Below are 21475 nucleotides of genomic sequence, written 5' to 3'. Positions count from 1 at the left end.
TGCTATCAGGAGGTGGTGGAATACTGAAGAGGTGGGGCCTGGTGGAAGGTCTCCAGCTTTTGAGGGTGTGCCCTTAAGAAAACTGCAACCATAGCCCCCTCCTGTGTTTTTTGTTGCATCCCAGTCATGAGGTAAGTGATTTCCATCATCACAGCCCTAGCCATGATATGGTGTCAGAGGCCCAGAGGAACAGGATCAGCTGATCAGGGACTGAAACCTGTGAAATTGTGAGCCAAGAAATCTGTTTCTCTTTTTAAATTATCTCAAACTAATTAATATACCACCTCATAATAAGAGCCTCCACTGTTAAGAAAATTACGTAAATAAATCTAATTTATTAATGGACTTTTCTCAACAGCAAGAGTCTTTCTAATGAGCAACTGATGACCCTATTAAAACTGCAACAGACATTTAATAATAAGTTACCAAAAAGCCTGTTCTGTCTAGTTATTCTTTAACAAAACAGCAATGCTGAGGATTAAATCCAGGACAGCTCATAATTTTAAACCATATATATTTTATTCAAAGTGTCTACATGAAAGAACCCAAAACAGAGGAAGTCACTTGGAAAATACACACAGTGTTGATAGTTGAAGAAATCTGTTAAAAATGTTAAAAAAGTATAGAGTTAAAATTCTCAGAGAAATAAAAGGCAATATTGAAGTATAGGAAGAAGTGAAATAATAAACATTTAAAATTTAGGACTTTCCCCCACCAGTAAAAGCTCTTGAGAATTAAAAAATATAATAGTAGAAATGTACAAATTTTATGGATTAAAGATCTAAATATTAAAACAGAAACATTAAACTTGCTGGAAGGTAAGTTAGGCAGAACTCTGGAAGACATTGGCATAGGAAAAGACTTTATGAACAAATCCTCAGTAGTATGGGAACTAGCAGATAGAATCAACAACTGGGATCTCATCTTACTAAAAAGCTTCTGTACTTCAAAAGAAACCATCAGTAGAACTAAGAGACAATCTACAATGTGGGAAAAATTTTTTACCAGCTGTTTCTCAGACAAAGGACTATTATCAAGGATATATAAAGAACTCCAAACAATCAGCCCCCCCAAATATAAAGACCTGATTCAAAAATGGGCATCCAAAATGAACAGACATTTCTCAGACAAAGAAGTAAAAGCAGCAAGTAAATATATGAAAAAATGTTCCACATCACTGATCATTTGAGAGATGCAGATGCAAACAACACTAGAATCCACCTCACCCCACAAAGAATGGCTGCTATCAAGAAATCACACAATAACAAGTGTTGGCAGGGTTGTGGGGAGAAAGGAAACCTTCTCCATTGTTGGTGGGAGTGCAGACTGGTGCAACCACTATGGAAATCAATATGGAGATACCTCAAAGAGCTTGGACTGGAGGTTCCATTTGACCCAGCCATCCCTCTGCTGGGTATCTTTCCAAGAGAACTAAAAGAATCATATCACAGAGAAGTATGTGCACCCATGTTTATAGCAGCACAGTTTGTAATAGCTAAATCTTGGAAACAGCCCGTTTGCCCAACCGTTGGAAACTGGATAAAGAAGATGTGGTTTTTCTATAAAATGGAATATTACTCAGCCATAAAGAATGAGAAAATAGATTCATTCATAGGAAAATGGATACATATTGAAGATATACTCCTAAGTGAAATAAATAAGTCACACATGTGTAAATACTGAATAGTTTCCCTGGTGTGAATAATCTGCAACAAAACATAAGATTCTAATAAGATCACTGTCATTTATAAATGAGAAGAAAGGAGCTAAAGGTGTAGGGAAGGCAGGACGGGTAGGGGAAGGGTAATAAGGGAAAAGAAAAAAATGTGAGATAATGAAAAGATACAAATAAAGTGTTTGTAGATGGGGAGGGGGGGAGGGGGTGAAGGGAGGGCAGGGGTAAGGGGAAAAAATGAGAATCAAGACTTGTCATGTAGATGTACAAGATCCCAACAATGAATGTAACTGTACTGTATCCCTAAAATGTACCAATAAACTCAATTAAAGCTGAAAAAAAAAGAAATGTACAAATTTTAAAGAAAGATTAGAAGTTTTGTTAGAACTAATGATGAGATATCTTAATTAATTAGTTCATTAAATTAATTATTTTTTTGAGACAGGGTCTCACTATGTAGTTGAGTCTGACCTGGAACTCACTATGAGGCCAGGTTGGTCTCAAACTCAACGGCAATCCTCCTGCCTCAGGCTCCTGAGTGCTGGGATTATAAGAGATATCATTAAAAATAGAGATAAAATTACAGGATGGATCCAGGAGATCCAACATCCAAGTATATAAGTTTCAGAAAAAGAGAAAATTAGGTAATAAAGGAATCCATCCAGAACTGAAAAATGTAATTTTGAGATAAAAATGCCTGTAAATGTATAGGAAAATGACAATAAAAGACCCAATACCAACAGCATATTGAAATACTAGATTATGAGGAATAAAGAAAAATAAATTACCATAAAATTCCAGAGATTAAGAGTATAATGAATCTAGAATTAGAATGGCAGCAACTTAACATCACTGTAAAAAAGTACAGTGGGCCCTTGAATTATTTCTGGCCTTTCATATGAATAACTTGGGTTATTTCAATTTCCACTTAACAACCAAAGTCTTGAGTTATGACCTGAATATCAGATACTTGTGCAGTTGTAAACAAGGACTCATGATGCCAGAAAAGCATATGTGTCAATCTGAGCCCAGATGCTCATTTGTGGATGTGATTGCAGTCAGTGCTTTATATAATGACTGTGATTACTTGCCATCAGAATGGCTCCAAAAAAGCTAGAAAAGAAGCTAAGGAAGAAAGGGAAGGTAAAGAAAGCAGTCATAATTGAAAAGAAGAAGGAAATTGTTGAGAAATATGAGAGTGGTATTCATGTGAACAATCTCACCAATATGTACAGCAGGTCAAAATCCACCATCTTGAAAATCTCACAGAGGAAAAGATTTGTATAAGGAAGCAAGTGTTCCTAAAGGTGTTACTCTAATTAGTAAGTCATGATCAACAGTGTTAGACAAGGTAGAAAAACTATAACTAGTGTGGATAAATGAAAGGCAGATGATAGATGATAGTAGGTTATAGCCTATCTGAGTCTATAATTTGTGAAAGAACTAGGACTATAAATACAGATCTCATAAGGGATGATCCATCAATGAGTGATAATGGTGAAACATTTCATGCCAATAAGGGGTGGTTTCACAATTTTAAAGTGAGAACTGGGGTTTATAGTATAACTAGCCATGGTGAAGCAGCCAGTGCTAATAAAAGGGCTGCTGAAAATTACACACACCACTTTGAAATGATGACACAAATAAATGGCTTTTTCTCATCAAGTTTTCAACTTTGATGAAACTGTCCTTTTCTGGAAGAAAATATTCAAGAGAACATAGAAAAGAAAAGAAGAAAATCCCAGGACACAAGAACCTGAAGGATAGGCTAATCTTATTGCTATGTACCTATGTGAGTGGTGACCTCAAGATAAAGCTACTCTTTGTTTATCACTCTGAGACTGCTAGAGACTAAGGGCCATGTGGAGATCTAACAGTAAAAGCTGGAGAATAATAGTACTTTTTTCTTGGATGGATCAGGGAGCTTTATGTCTTGTTAAGAAAGATCTAGAGGACAAAGATTTACCACTCAAGGATCTCATCATGGACAGTGCTCCTTCTCACTCATGAGATTTGGAAGAAGAATTAGCTAAATAATTCCCATGGCTCTCAGTTGAATTCCTCCCACCTAATGCAACTCCTCTAGCGCAGCCTGTGGACCAGCAGGTTAAAACTAACTTTAAGAAGCAATAAACTAAGAAACTTCCTGAAGTGCTTCCAGATGGTCTTAGATACAGATTTAACCCTTAAAGTGTTCTGGAAGGAACAGTACCTCTTTCTCTGTGTATGGTTGAGAAATCCTGGGCCACTGAGATCTGCATGGAAGAAAGTGTGGCCTAAAATTTATATAGGAGAGAAACTTTGAAGGCTGTGTAGAGGATCCTGACCCTTCAATTGACTCTTTTTGATGACATTGTCACTATAGCAGAGTCCATAGGCTTGTAGGTAGACAGTGATGTTGAACTGGTGGAGGAACACTCAGAGGAACTGTCTACAGAGGAACTTCAGAAACTTCTGGCTGAGCAACAGAGAATGGCAGCTGGGGAGCTTTCTGAAGAGGATGGGAAGTTTCAACAATCATTGCAGCAAAGTTTTTCTAAAATAAAATCCTGAAAAAAATGACAGAGCTACAAACGGAAAAAGCAAATTGTTACATTCACTCGCTTAATGACAATGTCATGTCATACTACAGAACAGTATTAAAGAAAAGGCAGAAACAGACAACCTTAGACCTGTTTTTAGTTCTGAAAAGGTTGAGACCTAGTGAACCCAAAGCAAATCTTGGTTGCCTAGACTCTCCCAAGGAGGTAAAGGAAACCAGAGAGCCAGATTCCTGATGTTCTTATGGAAGGGGACTCTCCTTCCAAAGAATAACCACCTTCCATTTCATCCTCCCTTCCTGCCAAAGATGTCAACTTGAATGGTGTGTATAGTATGAAATTATTTCTGATAAAATAGGCACATCTTATAACTTTTTGGTGACTACACTAAGAAAATTACTGGTGTTTCTGGTAAATTACACATTATGTAGCCACTTTTATTATGAAAAGTTTAAGGGGTGCTTTGGGAGGTTTGGGATGTATTATGGGTATTTCCATGATTTCTTATGGGAAAATAGTCTTGACTTACAGCCAATAGTCTTGAGTCACAACCAGCCCTCATGAACAAATTGAGTTTGTAAGTCAAGGCCCACTGTAGAAGAAAATAAAGCTGTGCTTTCAAAACTCAGAGAGGAAATTATCTCCAAAGACACCAATCCAGTGAAGGAAGAAAAGTGGATATCTTAAATGTGTTAAATGTGTAAGGTCTCAAATAGCTCTATTTTTTCCTTGTCCCTTTTAAGTTTTCTCCCCTAGGGTAAAATCACTCTATTGAGTAAATACTTACTATATATAATTTTCTGATTTGTCTTAGACTTTCTTATATAACTATAAATCTTATGCCTATGGTTAAAGGTGGCAAATTATTATTTACTCAGTTTATAATTTTCTAGCCTGTGCTTGATGCTATTGTTATTACTGATTATACTACTTTAGCCAGGGTGACATAGTTGTGGTTAATTGATCTCCTTGTATGCCAATACCTAGATCATCTGGGAGTCATAAGTGATACTAGTCTAGTATGAAAGAATTGGGTGCTAGGCCAAACAGGCAGCAATCTTTCATCCCTAATAAATAGAAGAGGCAGGATCTTGGGACAGACTCAAAAGCCAAAAGCCAGCTGCACCTGGAAGACATCTTTGAAAAATAATCATTTCCTAAAGAAGTCTCAGTACTAGTACTAAAGCTACCTACTATAATTTACAAGCCTCAATGCAGAAAACAAATAAATAACAACAACAACAAATATATGTGTGTGTGTGTGTGTATATATATATATATATATATATTCATTTAAACAAGATTTAATCCTAGGCTTCCAGCTTACTCAAGGCAAATCACGGCCAAAAAAAAAAGATGAGCTTAGGACCATAATAGAAGGCATGAAGACCCAGCAAAAGAAAGAAATGGAAACAATGAATGCCCAACATAGGAAAGAAATGGAATACATAAAACAGATTCAAACAGATATCCAGGAGATTAAACACTCCATAGAAAGTGTACACAACAGAATAAAAGATTTCAAAGATAGAATCTCATATATAGAAGATAGGATAGCAGTCAGTGACAGTGAAAAGAGAGGTCTCTTAAAAACAGTAAGGGATCATGAGGAATTGATCCAACTCCTGGATGATGCAAAGAAGAATAACATAAGACTGATAGGAATCCATGAAGTAGCAGGAGAAAATGCAAATGATTTATAAAAGCTGTTCACAGAATTAATGACAGAAAACTTCCCAAGCAGAGGGGAAGAATTTGACATACCTATAAGTGAGGCATATAGGACTCCAACTAGCCAAGATAAAAAAAAATCTACACCTAGTCATATAATAATCAAGATCCCAGAAACCCACCAGAAGAACAAAATACTACAAGCAGTAAGAGAAAAGAAACAAATCACATACAAAGGAAAGCCCATCAGAATCACAGCAGACTTTTCAACACTAACCCTCAGGTCAAGGAGAGCCTGGAGTGAGGTATTTCAAGTCCTAAAAGAAAACAACCTCCAACCTAGACTGATGTATCCTGCAAAACTCTCTTTCAAAATGGATGGAGAAATAAGATACTTCCATGACAAAGAACACCCAAGAAGCTTCATGAATACCAAATACCAAACCAGCACTACAATGAATTCTAAACAATATCCTAGAAAAAGACAATGAAGATCACAACACCATGAGGCCCAACAGACCAAATCAAATAGGCAAGGCAAGAAACTAAAAGGAGAGGGTGAAAAATTAAAAAGTCAACAAAAAGACAATAACATGACAATAAGAAGTCAGTGCATATCAGTTATAATGATAATGCATATCAATGTTAATGGCCTCAATTCACCAATCAAGAGAAATAGACAGGCAGATTGGATTAAGAAGAAAATCCAACAATATGTTGTATACAAGAAACACACCTAATGCAAAAAGAAGCCCATAGACTGAAAGTGAAAGGGTGGAAAATAATTATCCACATGACAGGAGCCCAGAAAAAAGCAGGGGTAGCAATCTTACTCGCAGACAAGGTAAATTTCAAACCAAAAGTGATTAAGAGAGACAAAGATGGCCACTACATTCTTATAAAGGGAACAATTCAAGAGGAAGAGATGGCAATCATAAACATATATGCACCAAATATAAATGCCCCAACTATAAAATAAATATTAAGTAACATGAAAAACCAAATAAGCACTAATACATTGTAGTGGGGAATCTAAATACCCCACTGTTACAAATAGACAGATCATATGGCAAAAAATCAACAGTGAAATACTAGACCTGAACCAAGCTTTTGAATGCATGGACTTATTAGACGTCTACACAGTGTTCCACCCCACAAAATCAGAATATACATTCTTTTCAGCTGCACATGAGTCATTCTCCAAGATAGCTCACAGAACAGGTTTGAATAAATGCAAAAGAATTGAAGTTATTCCCTGTATATTATCAGAGCACAGTGAAATAAAGCTGGAGATCAATAGCATAAGAAACCGTAGGAACTTCACAAACACATGGAAATTGAACAACACTCTCCTAAACAATCAATGGATCACAGAAGAAATTAAAGAAGAAATCAGACAGTTTTTTACAAATAAACAGAAATGCGAATACAACATACAGGAATCTATGGGACACAATGAAAGCAATTTTATGTGGAAAATTCATAGCACTGAATGCCCACACTAGGAAAATAGAACAAGTTCAAATAAACAACCTAATGGTGAATCTTAGACTCCTAGAAAAAGAAGAGCAAGAAAAACCATAAGCTTGAACAAGAGAGGAAATTATAAAGATTAGAGCAGAAATCAATGCAATGGAAACTAGGAAAACGATACAAAAAAATAAATGAATCAAAGAGTTGGGTTTTTGAAAGAATAAATAAAATTGATAAACCCTTAGCAAACCTTATCAAAAAAAGGAAAGAGAAGGCTCAGATCCATGCAATCAGAAATAAAAAAGTTGAAGTCACAACAGATCCAACAGAAATCCAGAGGATCATTAATACCTACTTTGAGAACGTGTACTCTAATAAAATGGAAAACACAGAAGAAATGGACAGATTTCTAGATGCTTATGAATTACCAAAGTTGAATGAAAAAGTTAAAAACATTTTAAACACCCCAATTGCAGTCAGTGAAATTGAAAATGTAATTAAAAACTTACCAACAAAGAAAAGTCCAGGTCCTGATGGATTCACTGCTGAATTTTACAAGACATTTAGAGAAGAACTACTGCCATTACTGTCCAAACTTTTCAATGAAATTGAAAGGGAAGCAATACTTCCAAATTCATTCCTGGAGGCAAGTATCACTTTGATTCCTAAACCATGGAAAGACGCAAGTAAAAAAGAGAACTATAGGCCAATCTCCTTAATGAATATAGATGCAAAAATCCTTAATAAGATACTAGCAAACAGAATACAGAGGATCATAAAGAAGATCATACATCCTTACCAAGTTGGATTTATTCCAGGGATGCAAGGATGGCTCAACATACGTAAATCAATAAATGTAATACTCTGTGTGTGTGTGTGTGTGTGTGTGTGTGTGTGTGTGTGTGTATTTTTTTTTTGGTACCGGGATTTGAACTTGGGTCCTTGCGCTTGCAAGGCATGCCACCAAATCACTGAGCTAAATCCCCAGCTCATAATACACGATATTAACAAAGTCAAGGACAAAAGCCACATGATCCTCTTGATTGATGTAGAAAAAGCATTTGACAAAATTCAACACTCATTCGTGATAAAGACCCTACAAAAAATTGGAATACATGGTCTATATATCAATTTATAAAGGCTATCTATGAAAAACCAACAGCCAACATCATATTAAATGGCCAAATACTGAAAACCTTCACATTAAAATCAGGAACAAGACAAGGGTGCCCACTATCACCACTCCTCTGATATAGTTCTGGAAACATTAGCCATAGCAATTAGATAAGAGAAAGAAATTAAAGCAATAAAGATAGGAAAGGAAGAAGTTAAACTGACATTATTTGCTGATGATATGATACTCCACATTGAAGACACAAAAAGCTCCACCAAAAGACTTCTAGACAATTTACACTTTTGGCAGAGTAGTTGGATACAAGGTCACACCCAAAAATCAATAGCCTTCTTGTACACAAATAACAGACTCACTGAGAGAGAAATGAGGGAAATAATTCCTTTCAAAATAGCATTCAAAAATATGAACTATCTAGGAATCAACTTAACAAAAGAAGCAAAAGACCTCTACACTGAAAACTACCACACTCTGAAAAAAGAGATCAGAGAGGATATAAGAAAATGGAAAGATATCCCCTGCTCCTGGGTTTCTTGTACACAAATAACAGACTCACTGAGAGAGAAATTAGGGAAATAATTCCTTTCAAAATAGCATTCAAAAATATGAACTATCTAGGAATCAACTTAACAAAAGAAGCAAAAGACCTCTACACTGAAAACTACCACACTCTGAAAAAAGAGATCAGAGAGGATATAAGAAAATGGAAAGATATCCCCTGCTCCTGGGTAGGAAGAATCAAGAAAACTACCACACTCTGAAAAAGAGATCGAAGAGGATATAAGAAAATGGAAAGATATCCCCTGCTCCTGGGTAGGAAGAATCAACATAATGAAAATGGCCATACTACCAAAACTGCTATACAGATTCAATGCAATGCCAATTGAAATTCCAACAGTATACTTCACAGAACTAGAAAGAAGAATCCAAAAATTTATTTGGACCCAGAAGAGGCCTAGAATAGCAAAAGCCATCCTAGGCAACAGACACATGGCAGCAGGTATAACAATTCCCAATTTGAAACTATACTACAAAGCAAAGAAACAGGCCAGAGGATCAGTGGAACAGACTGGAAGACAAAAACCAACTCCAGATGTACTCAGCTACCTCATCTCTGACAAAGGAGCTGACCATTCCCATTGGAGGAAAGATAGCCTCTTTAATAAATAATGTTGGAAAAACTGTATCTCAAGCTTCCAAAGATTAAAACTAGACCCGTATCTCTCACCATGCACTAAACTAAAATGTAAGTGGATTAAAGATCTAAATATTAAAACAGAAACACTAGACATGCTGGAACATAAGTTAGGCAGCACTCTGGAAATATTGGCATAGAAAAAGACTTTATGAACAAATCCTCAGTAGCACAGAAACTACTAGCAGAAAGAATCAACAAGTGGGATCTCATCTTATTAAAAAGCTTCTGCACTGCAAAAGAAACCATCAACAGAACTAAGAGACAACCTACAATGTAGGAAAAAATTTTTACCAGCTGTTCCTCAGACAAAGGACTATTATCTAGAATATATAAAGAACTCAAAACAATCAGCCACCCAAATATAAAGACCCAATTCAAAAGTGGGCAGCTGAAATGAACATACATTTCTCAGACAAAGAAGTAAAAGCAGCAAGTAAATATATGAAAAAATGTTCTGCATCACTGGTCATTGGACAGATGCAGATGAAAACAACACAGATTCCACCTCACCCCACAAAGAATGGCTGCTATCAAGAAATCACACAATAACAAATGTTGGTGGGGTTGTGGGGAGAAAGGAACCCTTCTCCATTGTTGATGGGAGTGCAGAATTGTGCAACCACTATGTAAATCAATTTGGAAATACCTCAAAGTGCTGGTGCTAGAGGTTCCATTTGACCCTGCCATCCCTCTGCTGGGTATCTTTCCAAAAGAATTAAAAGAATCATGTCACAGTGCAATATGCATACCTATGTTTATGGCAGCACAGTTTATAATAGGTAAAACTTGGAAACAGCCCATTTGCCCATTAGCTGGAAACTGGATAAAGAAGATGTGGTTTTTCTATAAAATGGAATATTACTCAGCCATAAAGAATGAGAAAGTAGATTCATTCATAGGAATACAGATGCATTTTGAGGATATACTCCTAAGTGAAATAAATAAATCTCACATGTGTAAATACCAAATGGTTTCTCTGGTGTGAAACACTAAAATAGTACTCAAAATCCTAATGGGATAATTAGCCATGTGAAATAGGCAGAAAAGGGCTAAAAGTATAGGGACAGTGGGAAGGGTAGGGGAAGGGGAATAAGGGAATGGGAAAAATGTGAGAAAATGTAAAAATGGAATTAAAGTGATGGTAGGTAGGGAAGGGAGGAGTGGGTGAAGGGAAAGTGGTGACAAGGGGAAAAAATGAGAACCAAGACCTGTCCTGTAAAGGCACAAGATCCCAGTAATGAATGGAACTGTACTGTATACCTAGAATGTACCAATAAATTCAATTAAAAAAAAGAAAATAATGCCCTCCAACAACTGGATGAAATTAAAGAAGAAATTAGACATTTCTACAATTAAATGATAATGCCAGTATGACACACCTTATCTTATGGGATGAAATGAAAGCAGTCCTATGATGAAAATTTACAGGGGTGAATTCCCACATCAGAAAAACAGGAAGTTCAAATAACCTAATGTTGAACCTCAAATTTCTAGAAGAAGAAGAGCAAATTAAAATCAAAGTGTGTTAAAGGAGGAAACTGTAAAGATCAGAGCAGAAATTAATGCAATGGAGACTAAGAAAACAACACAAAGAATCAGTGAATCAAAGAACTGGTTCTTTGAAAGGTTAAATAAAATAAACCCTTAGCCAACCTTATCTGAAAAAGGAAAGAAAAGATTTAAATCCATGAAATTAGGAATAAAATGGGTGAAACCACAACAGATCCATGCAGAAATCCAGAAAATCATCAAGAACTGTACTCTAATAAGATGAAAAATACAGAAGAAAAGGACAGATTCCTGGGTACAAATGAATTACCAGAGGTGAATTAAGAAAGATATAAAAATTATAAATAAACCAATATCAAAGCAATTGAAGATGTTATATAAAAACTACTACAAAGGAACTCACATCCTGATGAATTCACTGCTGAATTCTACAAGAACTTTAAAGAATATCTAATGTCACTAGTCCTCAAACACTTTAATGAAATTGAAAGAGAAGCAATATTCCCTAACTCATTCCTAGAACCAGGCATAACCCTGATGCCCAAACCAGAGAAAAATCTAACCAGAAAAGAGAACTATAGGCCAATGTCTATAATGAACACAGATGCAAAATTCCTCAATAAGACACTGGAACATAGACTACAGCAAATCATGAAGAAGATTATGCATCATGACCAAGTAGGCTTTATCCCAGGGATGGAAGGATGATTCGACATATGCAAATCAGTAAGTGTAATACACCACATGAATAAAACTAAAGCCAAAAACCACAAGATCATCTCAGTAAATGCAGAAAAAGCATTTGACAAAGTCCAACATCCATTCATGATAAAAAAGACCTACAGAAAATTGGAATAGAAGGTCTTTATCTGAATCTGATAAAAGCCATAGTCATGACAAACCAATAGCCAACATAATACTAAATGGTCAAAACAGAAAGCTTTCACTCTAAAATAAGAATAAGACAAGGATATTCAATATCATTGTTGCAGAAGGAACTGGTAAATGAAACAGATATGCAGAAGTGGGTAAAACAAAACAAAACAAAAAAACGTTTACTTTGCTAGCAAAGGGTCGGTCTGCACCAAGGGCTGTGCTGAATGACCAACCCTGGGCTGGGTTACAATCTGCCTTTTATAGGAGTTTTACAATCATGACCTCATTTTAGGTAGTTCAATAAGAAATTCCATTTCTCTCAGTTCCCATCACAAATCATGGTCACAAGACAGTTTAATTTTAATCCAAATGTAGTACCTTCTTTGTGGTTAGGATGTTTATCTTTAGGATTTGCCTAATTAGCTATTCTAGCCCTCAAGGGTAGGGGTCAGGGTTAAGAAAACAGGACTGGTGATATTCCTTTCATAATTCTTATAGTCATATGATTTACAGAAAGTTTAGGTTTAGGGTCTAAGTGTACTTTGTAAGGTTTGGTGATTGTTACCTTAGTTTGAACATCTGGTCTCACCCTGGGGATGTAGCTAAGCACCTCCAGCATCTGTTAATCATACCTTTTTTTTTTTTTTTTTTATAATCATACCTTTTTTTTTTTTTTTGTACTGGGGCTCAAACTTGGGACCTTGTGCTTGAGAGGCAAGCGGCGACATCACTGAGCTATATCTCTGGCCCTCATAACACTTTAAATTGGGGTTACATGCCTTAAGATTTGTAGTTAATGATGAAACCTCTGGTACTGTTAGCCTAAGAAACAAGCAAAGCAAAGCAAATTACAGAAGCAAAAGACAGCAGTTATTCTGTATTTTCTTAACATTTTGTAGGTTTCAGACTATTTACAGAAGTTCTCTTTATCATCGTCATTCCTGTCCAGCATGGAAACATTAGCCAGAGCAATTAGACAAGAGAAAGAAATAAAGGGAATATAGATAGGAAAGGAAGAAGTTAAATTATCATTATTTGGTGATAACATGATACTTTACATGGAAGACCCGTAAAACTCCAACAAAAGTCTTGTAGAATTAATAAACAAACTCAGCAGTGTAGCAGGATACAAAATCAATATTCAAAAATTAATAAGATCTGAATAACAAACTCACCAAGAGAGAAATTTGGGAAACCACACCTTTCATGGTGGCATCAAGAGAAATGAAATACTTAGGAATCAATCTAAGGAAGTGAAAGACCTATGCATTGAAAACTACAGTATTTGAAAAAGAAGATTGAAGAGGGTATCAGAAAATGGAAAGTTATCCCCTGTTCTTGGATAGGCAAAGCCAATATAGTGAAAATGGCCATACTTCTAAAACTGCTATACAGATTTAATACAATCCCAATCAGAATGTCAATAGCATACCTCACAGAACTAGAGAAAATAATCCTAAAATTCATTAGGAACCAGAAGAGTCTTAGAATAGCAAAAGCAATTCTGGGCAACAAGGGCAAGGCAGGGGCCTTCACAACCCCCAATTTGAAGTTATACCACTAAGGTACTGTGATGAAAATGACATGGTACTGGCAAAAACAAAACAAAGAAGACAAATAAAAGAGGATGCAGACACAACTCCAAACACACTCAGATTCACTACCTTATCTTTGACAAAGGGGCCAAACACCTTCACTAGAAGAAAGATAGCTTCTTTAATACATGGTGCTGGGAAAACTGGCTTTTCATGTGCTAAAAATTAAACCTAGACCCATATCTCTCACCATCCACTAAGCTACAATCAGAATGGATCAAAGATCTAAATATAAAAACAGAAACAGTGTAATCTGCTGGAATATAGAACAGGTAAAACTGTACAATACATGGGTATAGGCATAGATTTTATGAAGAAAACCCCACCTGTACAGGAAATATTACAAAGAATCAACAACTGGGATCACATCAAATTAAAAAGCTATTGCACAGCAATAGAGTGAAGAGAGAACCCACAGAACGGGAAAAATTTTTTTCCAGCTACTCAGAAAAAGGATTAACATCTAGAATATATAAAAAACTCAGAATTAGACCCCCCCAAATTTAAAGACCCAGTCCAAAAATGGGCATCTTAAATGAATAGACACTTCTCAGATGAAGCAGTACAAACAGTAAATAAATATATTTTAACATGCTCAACATTACTGGTCATCGGAGAAATGCAAATTAAAACAGTCCTGAAATTCCATCTCATCCCAGAAAGAATGGCTGTCATCAAGAAATCAACCAGTCACAAAAGCTGAGGAGGCTGTGGAGGAAAAAATCCTTCCTTATTGCTGGTGGGCCTATAAACGAGAGCCACTATGGAAATCAGTATGAAGCTTCCTCAAAAAACTAAAACTAGTTACTTTTGACCCAGCTGTTCCCCTTCTTGGTATCTTCCTGAAAGAATTAAAAGCATCATACCACAGCACTATATGTACACCTATGTTTATAACAGCACAGTTTGTAATAGCTAAATCTTGCAAACAGCCCAAAAGCTCATCAACAGATGAATGGATAAAGAAGATTAAAAAAAAAATACAATGGAGTACTATTCTGCCACAATGGAGGATAAGCTTGAGACTTTTCTAGCTAAATGGATGCACCTTGAGACCATACTCTTAAGTGAAATAGACACACTTTAAATACTGCTTTGTTTCTCTGCTGTGAGAAAATGAAAGTGTAAATAAGGGCCAAAATGTATAATAGATATTTGGAAATGGGAAGACAATGTCCATATTGGAGGAAGAACAAGGGATGGGGGATGGGGAAAGGTTTGTAAGCACAGACAATAAAAACGTCAACATAGGGCCAGGGATTTAGCTCAGTGGTGCTGCTGCCTGCTTTTCAAGTGCAAGGTCCAGAGTTTGATCCCTGGTAACCCTCCCCACCAAAAAAAAAAAAATTTCAGTGTTAACACAAAAAAAGAAAAACCACAACACGAGCATCTCAAGGAGCAGCAACTCAGTACAAAAAACACTTCTAAATGGTGACTTCTAAGATAATACACTGATTTGTATTGATCCAAGTGGGAAGTTAATAAGGAAAGTAAAAGCCTCAGGCAGAGTGAGGTAGAAATCAGTTTAGATTAAAACAAAGGTACTTATGTTGAACTACTCCAAATTTGGTGTTTCTCGAAGTGTCATCTAGCATTCACTGTATTCAAATGACCTGGACAACCAGTCTATAATTCAAATTTACAGAACTATCCTAGCCCTAAATATAGTCTTCTCTCCATACTTATGCCGAGTTAGTTCATATCCCCAATTCTAAAATCTCCACATGCTCAAGTCCCTTACTTAAAATGGGATAGTTTTTATATATCATTTACACACATCTTCCTGTGTACTTTAAACCACGTCTAGACTATTTAGCAAAACCTCATGCAATGCCGGGGATTTAGCTTAGTGGCAACAAGCCTGCCTCACAATCTCAAGGTCCTGAGTTTGATCCCTGGTACCGAACAAAAAAAAAAAGTATGCAAAACTGCATACACTGTAAATGCTATGTAAATAATTATTCTATTTTGTGTAGGGAATAATGCCAGGAAAAAAAGGCTGTGCCAGGAAAAAAAAAAAAAAGCCCAGGAAAATGCATACTTTCTAAATTATCCAAGAAACAGTAACTGTAATGGCTTACCTAATGAAATATACTTCAATGGTTTGCAATTAGTGACAATAAGAATTCAATATTAATTAAAAAAAAAAAAAGAAAACAACAAAAGTGTTCCAGGGAGCCTCAGAAGACAGAGGAACCTTTTTAGGTGAAGTTCTAGAACACATTTCCCAGCTTCAAACTTCTCACCTTCAGACTTCTAGTTCTCTGAGAAAAATGAACTAATTTATTTATTTAAGCCTTCTTAGGTTTTCTGTTTCTTGTAGCTGCATGAAATTCTAATGTCATCTTGTACACGTTCAAACATTTACTTAACAAATATATGACACACCTAAATTATTGAACACATTAGATCATATGGCTCAAGTGGCAAAGCAGCTTGCACAGCCATCTGGACCTGTTGCAGGGATTTCTCTTGCTTTGAGTCCCACTCACAACTTGCAGCTTTACGAGTCACTCAGTTAGTTAATGGGCCAGAGTAATACACCTAATGTGTACAAAATCCAAATAGGCCCACCAGGTGTTCCTACTCTCGATAAGCATTCAGTAGAAAGGGTGCTTCAGGTTTTGAACTTTGAACTTCTCCTGGGCAAGCCAGTGCATTCAATACAAGTCTCTCTTTCCCTGCCAGGCAGCAGCAGCAAGTCACAGCTCTCCACCAGCCAAGCGATTATAACAGGGTACAGCCCATATGCTACAGTGTTCTGTTTGGCTGAGCAGGGTGTTTGGGGATTAGATGTAGTAAAGGCATTTTTTATTTGCAATATTTTTAATTTTATGATTTGTGTAAAGGATATTACCCATTGTAAGTTATAGAACATCTATATTTGAGGCCAGCATTCAGAAAGGCTATGGGCTTGCTGTAGACCTTAAACCAATAGACTAAATCAGAATAACTCAGTTAATTTTTGTATTTAGGAAACTCACAAGAGATCACATTCCAGAAAGAGCAATAGTCTCAACACCAGGGGATCTAGGTTTGAATGATTTTAGCTATAATTCTTTAAGAGAGTAGATTTGAGGAAGCAACATACAGTACCCAATTTTTCCTGAATCTTATTTTCTTTTGAAAAAAAAAAGAATAGACTTGATAATCTTTAACATTATAACCAGCTTTGAAGTACTTTTGTGATTATACTGAAGTAAGATATGGGTATGAAGTGGACCTATGTGTCTCTAAACTTAGGTCCTAGGAGTTCAAGTGAAAGATTGTATTGAAACAAATTATTGTCTTTGATTGCAAAACTAAACAAACAATGACAACATCCTAATGGGAGCTACGGTATTGTGGAAGAAATTCTAGTTGTCATCCTGACTCTGCCATTTAATAAGTGTAAAACTTTGGGCCAGATACAAAATTCTTCTATCTTTGTTTCCTCAACTATGAAATGGAGACATTACTCTTATCTCTTAGTGCTGCTTACAAAAATCACTTTTTGCTCTGTGAAGCCCAATTATTATTTGATTACTAGCAGATACTGATAATGGCTTATAATATCTAAATTCTGGCAAGGGGAATAATGTAGCATGCCTTGTAATTTTGCATCACATACAGGTGGGTGATAGTTCTATTGACTTTCAGTAATGTTTCTTGGGACTACTTATACACAAGAGAACAGATTATAAAATGGCAAACAAATTAAAATTTCAATGATCTCTTTTTGTTTGTTTCTAGCTCCAGGGGAGAGCGCTGGCTGGTCAGATGGGTAAAAGCTGAGTTCAAATGAAGTATGCAGATTGCAGTGTGTGCCTGAGATCTCTAGTTTTTCCTATTCAACATGGGCAGTATCTTGAGTGATCTAGTATTTATCTTATGACCTGTCTGTAGAAACAAATATAGATGATAAATATTCCTGCAAATGCCTTTTGATGACATGTTCATGACTTCAATTCTCTTACAATGAAATGGTTTTGCAATTGCAGAGACTTTTGTCTATAAGAATGGCTTTTGCTGTAGGAAAACTGCCCTTATCCACCCATTTTGAACAAGCAGATATTTGAAAAAAGAGACACTCATTTGATTATACCAATAGGTGACATCTGTACTTATAACAAGCATGGCAGCTGATGTTATTTGGGGAGATAAACAGAAGTCTTTCTCTTTACCTCTTTTCTTTTAAGTAATCCTACCTTAAAGTGCCACTTGCCAAGATGAAGCTAATGCCATACCAAGGTCATATGGGGGAGATCTTAAGTGGAACACCTGATGGCACATGTGTGATTCAGTAACTTCACTTTGGTCATTGTAAACAACAGGGAGGAACCCACAGGAATAGGGAAAGGTGCATGACTTGAAGATGAGGAAATGATAGCACTATTTCCACCTCCTACAGAAGGAAAGAGGAAATCAAGGCTCTTTAGGAGACAGCTTACTCTTCTATTACCAGAACAAATATGGTGCAACCATACATAATGCCTCACCCTCTGCTTATCTCCAGCACTGCCCTTTGTAAAATCAAGGGGCTTTATCCAATAAAGCCTTAATATCACTCTCACACACTTCCTAGAAACCGTGGAGACAAAGAGTGATTGTGTTGTTATTAAGCAAGAAATTCAGTGGTGAAGAGCTATGTCTGAAACAGGCTAGGTCCTTAGTGGCTGAATATAGAGCACAGACATGAGTTGGGGACCCTTGTCCGGGCCCAGGGGCATGTTTCTTATGGGCAATAAACCATATTGCTTATTTTAAAGCGATTGTATAATCGCAAGGTAAGTGCTATAGCCTTTCAGTTGCGAGTCTATGCCGGTAAGGAGCCAAACAGAGCCCGAAATTGTGAAGAGGAGGCAAATAGCAGGGAGGGCAGACATTGTGGAGGAAATGGCCCTTTCTGTGATTTGTAGGAGAGGGGCCTGCCCCAGAATTCAAAAAAAAAAAAAAAATGATTTGCTTTTCACAAAGCTCAGGTTTCTCTGGCTGAAACACAGACTTTCTTCTGTTTAGGGCTAGATCACATTTGCAAGGTCAACCCCCTAGGCCGGGACAAGGGTCCCCAACTCACGGCTGATCTTTCCCTTGGCTCCCACAGCCCTTTCGCTTCTTGTGCTATTCGCAGAAACTAAATAATGGCCCGAGGGACTTTATCATTCCCCTTGCATTGTTAGATACCAGACCTCCTGGCTATAAGGACAGCCTCTAGCTCCTGTATTATGGATCGGCGCTAGGGAGCGATGGCAGGGGTCCAAGTGCCCACAGTTAAGCGGGCACACCAAAAGGTCGGCGTCTCGGCCCAGGTGGACCCATCTCCGCGGGCTGGGCGGAGGGAGACCAGGGCTTCACACCTTCCTCTGGACTCCAGCTGGCGGATCCCGAGTAAGGATCCTCTGCTTCCCCATGGGACCCCCTCCCCATATCGGTGCTTCTTCCTAGTCTGAGCCTTCTTCCAAATCCGAGGGCGCCTCTCTGTCCCAGGCCTCTTTTTGGGGTTCCCCTACTCCCAGCTCTCTTGCCCAGCTCGAACCACAGTCCCCCCGCGCTCCCCTCCGTGTCCGCGCCCCTGACCTGTGTGCCTTCCGAGAGTCCGCCGCTCAACTGCCAAGTGCTAGCCGTGGCCAAGCAGATGCAGGCGCTCTGAGCGCCCCGCCCAGCCCCGCCCGCGCCCTCTGCACCTCGACCTCCTCCCGGGCCCCGCCAGTCGCTCCAGCTTCGTACTCCTGACCTGTCCTTGGCGATGTCTCCTTTCCTAGGCACTCCCTAAGGTGTGTACTAAGGCAGGTTCTTAGGTCATCTAGGGTGACCCATGGTAACTTCCTACTATGCAAAGCACTCACAGGACCCGGGGATAACTCTGCAGAAGTTGTAGCTCAGGACATTACCCAGCCAAGCAATTACCGCGAGCACGAGGATCGCCTTGTAGCAGAGGGATTCTCCTGTGGCATATCTGGGAGCGGAATGTAGATTTTTCTGGGTAAAGCTTGTTGGCTAACTTTTGAGTATCACATGATTAGCTCATCCATTCAACAAATCTTCCATGTGCTCATCTGACAACAAATCTGGCAGATGGACACTGTCCTAGGGGCACAAAGATAAAAATTTCTGCCTCCAGAGGCCTCACTTCCTTCCTAGGAATGCAGGACTTTTTTTTTTTTTTTTTAGTATCTATGCTACATGTCTTTGTAGTGTCTATAGCTAAGATGATGGCCTCCGTAGTTGTTGGGAGCCCAGGAAAAACTTCTCAGAGGGCGAGAGGCAGTCAGGGATAAGGCACAGCATCTAGGTCTGTAATATGCCTTTTAGCATATTCTACTGTTGAGGATTTCACGGAAATGATGTTTGTGTTTGTGTAAAGAAGGGTAACAGATATATACTAACCACAAAGGAGAGCACAGGGCCTGGGTGCAGCTGTTTTTGATTAATTACCTTTTCTTTTTTATAAAGTCAAAGAAAAGCACTTTGGAACATAAGGCATTAAGGGGAACATAAGGCATATTCTTCTGTAAAATGGAATCATCAGGACCAGGCAGGAAAGGTTAAAGTCCAGAGACTGTGCTATCAGTTAAAAGCATAATGGAGCCATGTACCTTGGGTACATCATAGGCAGGATACAGGAGCTGCTAGAAAACCACTTAAGTTCCTGAGGCAAATGCCCCTAAGAGGGATCTTGTGAGGAACAGCAGCCTCTACCAGGGTGGTAGGCATCCGGGGCTCCATCCTGTCACCCATTTCAAAATACCTGGGTGTTACCAAGTACCAAGATGATGCCTTCTGCATTAGGTGTTTAATTACAAGGCCTCTTCCTGGTGCCTGCTAATATTAACTGGTGGATTTTGAAATGGATGATGGGGTGGAGCCCTGGATGCCTGTCATCCTGGGAGAGGCTATTTTTTGTCACCAGATCCTTTTTGTGACCTATCTCTTTAGTCATGTTTTATTTTTCTCATAGATTAAGATCATGAAACAAGCATGAAGCTCTTAATTAGGTAGGGATGCTTCTTTTCATCTTTTCATAATTTTTATTGGAACGTATTTTCAGCCCACAATGATGGTTAACTTCCTCATGGAGAATTGGAACATGCAAATAACATATCTCAATTTTTTTCCATCCCCCTTTCCTTGCCTTTGTCCCCCTGCCTTCATCTCTTGGTTTCTTTTCCATTTGCAAAAGATCCAGCTGTCTATTTCCTATGATCTGTCTTTTATTTAGATCTTTACTTATACTTTTTGGTTTCTCATATAAGAGAAACCACATGATGTTTTACATTTGTGTGTCTGTTTTATTTTGCTTAACATTGTGGTGTCAAGGTGCATCCCTTTTCCTACAAATGGTTCAAGTTTATCCTTTATGGAGGAGTAGTACTCCATTGTGTCTAAATGCTACATTTTCTTTATCCATTCATCTTCGATGGACATATAGGCTGCTTCCAAGATTTAGCTATTATTGGGCTAGGGATTTCGCTCAATGGTTTTGCCACCTGCTTCACAAGTGCAAGGACCAGAGATGGATCCCCAGTACAAAAAAAAAAGAAAAAAAAAAGATTTAGCTATTATGAAGTGTGCTGCTATAAATATGGTTATGCATGTATCACTATAATATGATGTCTGTAATGCTTTCAGAAAGATACCTAGAAGGGAGATAGCTGGATCAATTGCAATTTTTCTTTTTATTTTTTTGAGGAATCTCCATACTGATTGCTCCATACCATAGTGGTTGCAGTAGTTTACATTCCCATCAACAATGTAGAAGGGTTTCTTTTTCTCCAGAGAGGCTTCTTAATACTGAAAAATCAGAAGTAAGAAAATTATCTCTACCTC

The 21475-nt window shown here is 37.6% G+C and overlaps 1 protein-coding gene across 3 annotated transcripts in view; it reads right to left on the bottom strand.

Moving 5' to 3' along the window:
• The window catches only part of Tmem45b (transmembrane protein 45B), a 52000-nt gene extending 32697 nt beyond the window's left edge, over window positions 1-19303 (bottom strand). Inside the window, exon 1 of one of the 3 annotated variants that reach the window (XM_010640108.3) lies at window positions 19226-19303. The gene's annotated coding sequence lies outside the window, so the exon portion shown is untranslated. Of the gene's footprint in view, window positions 1-7868; window positions 7907-18837; window positions 18860-19225 lie in introns of those variants that run through there. The other 2 variants (XM_010640111.3, XM_010640109.3) reach the window with 2 other exon arrangements.
• Between the last annotated feature and the right edge of the window lie 2172 nt (window positions 19304-21475).

This window comes from Fukomys damarensis, unplaced genomic scaffold, assembly GCF_012274545.1.
Source record: "Fukomys damarensis isolate Sample0158 unplaced genomic scaffold, DMR_v1.0_HiC HiC_scaffold_16, whole genome shotgun sequence".
Classification (NCBI taxonomy): domain Eukaryota; kingdom Metazoa; phylum Chordata; class Mammalia; order Rodentia; family Bathyergidae; genus Fukomys; species Fukomys damarensis.
Note: the sequence above shows the minus strand (reverse complement) of the source record. Positions and strands in the feature narration are given on the sequence as shown.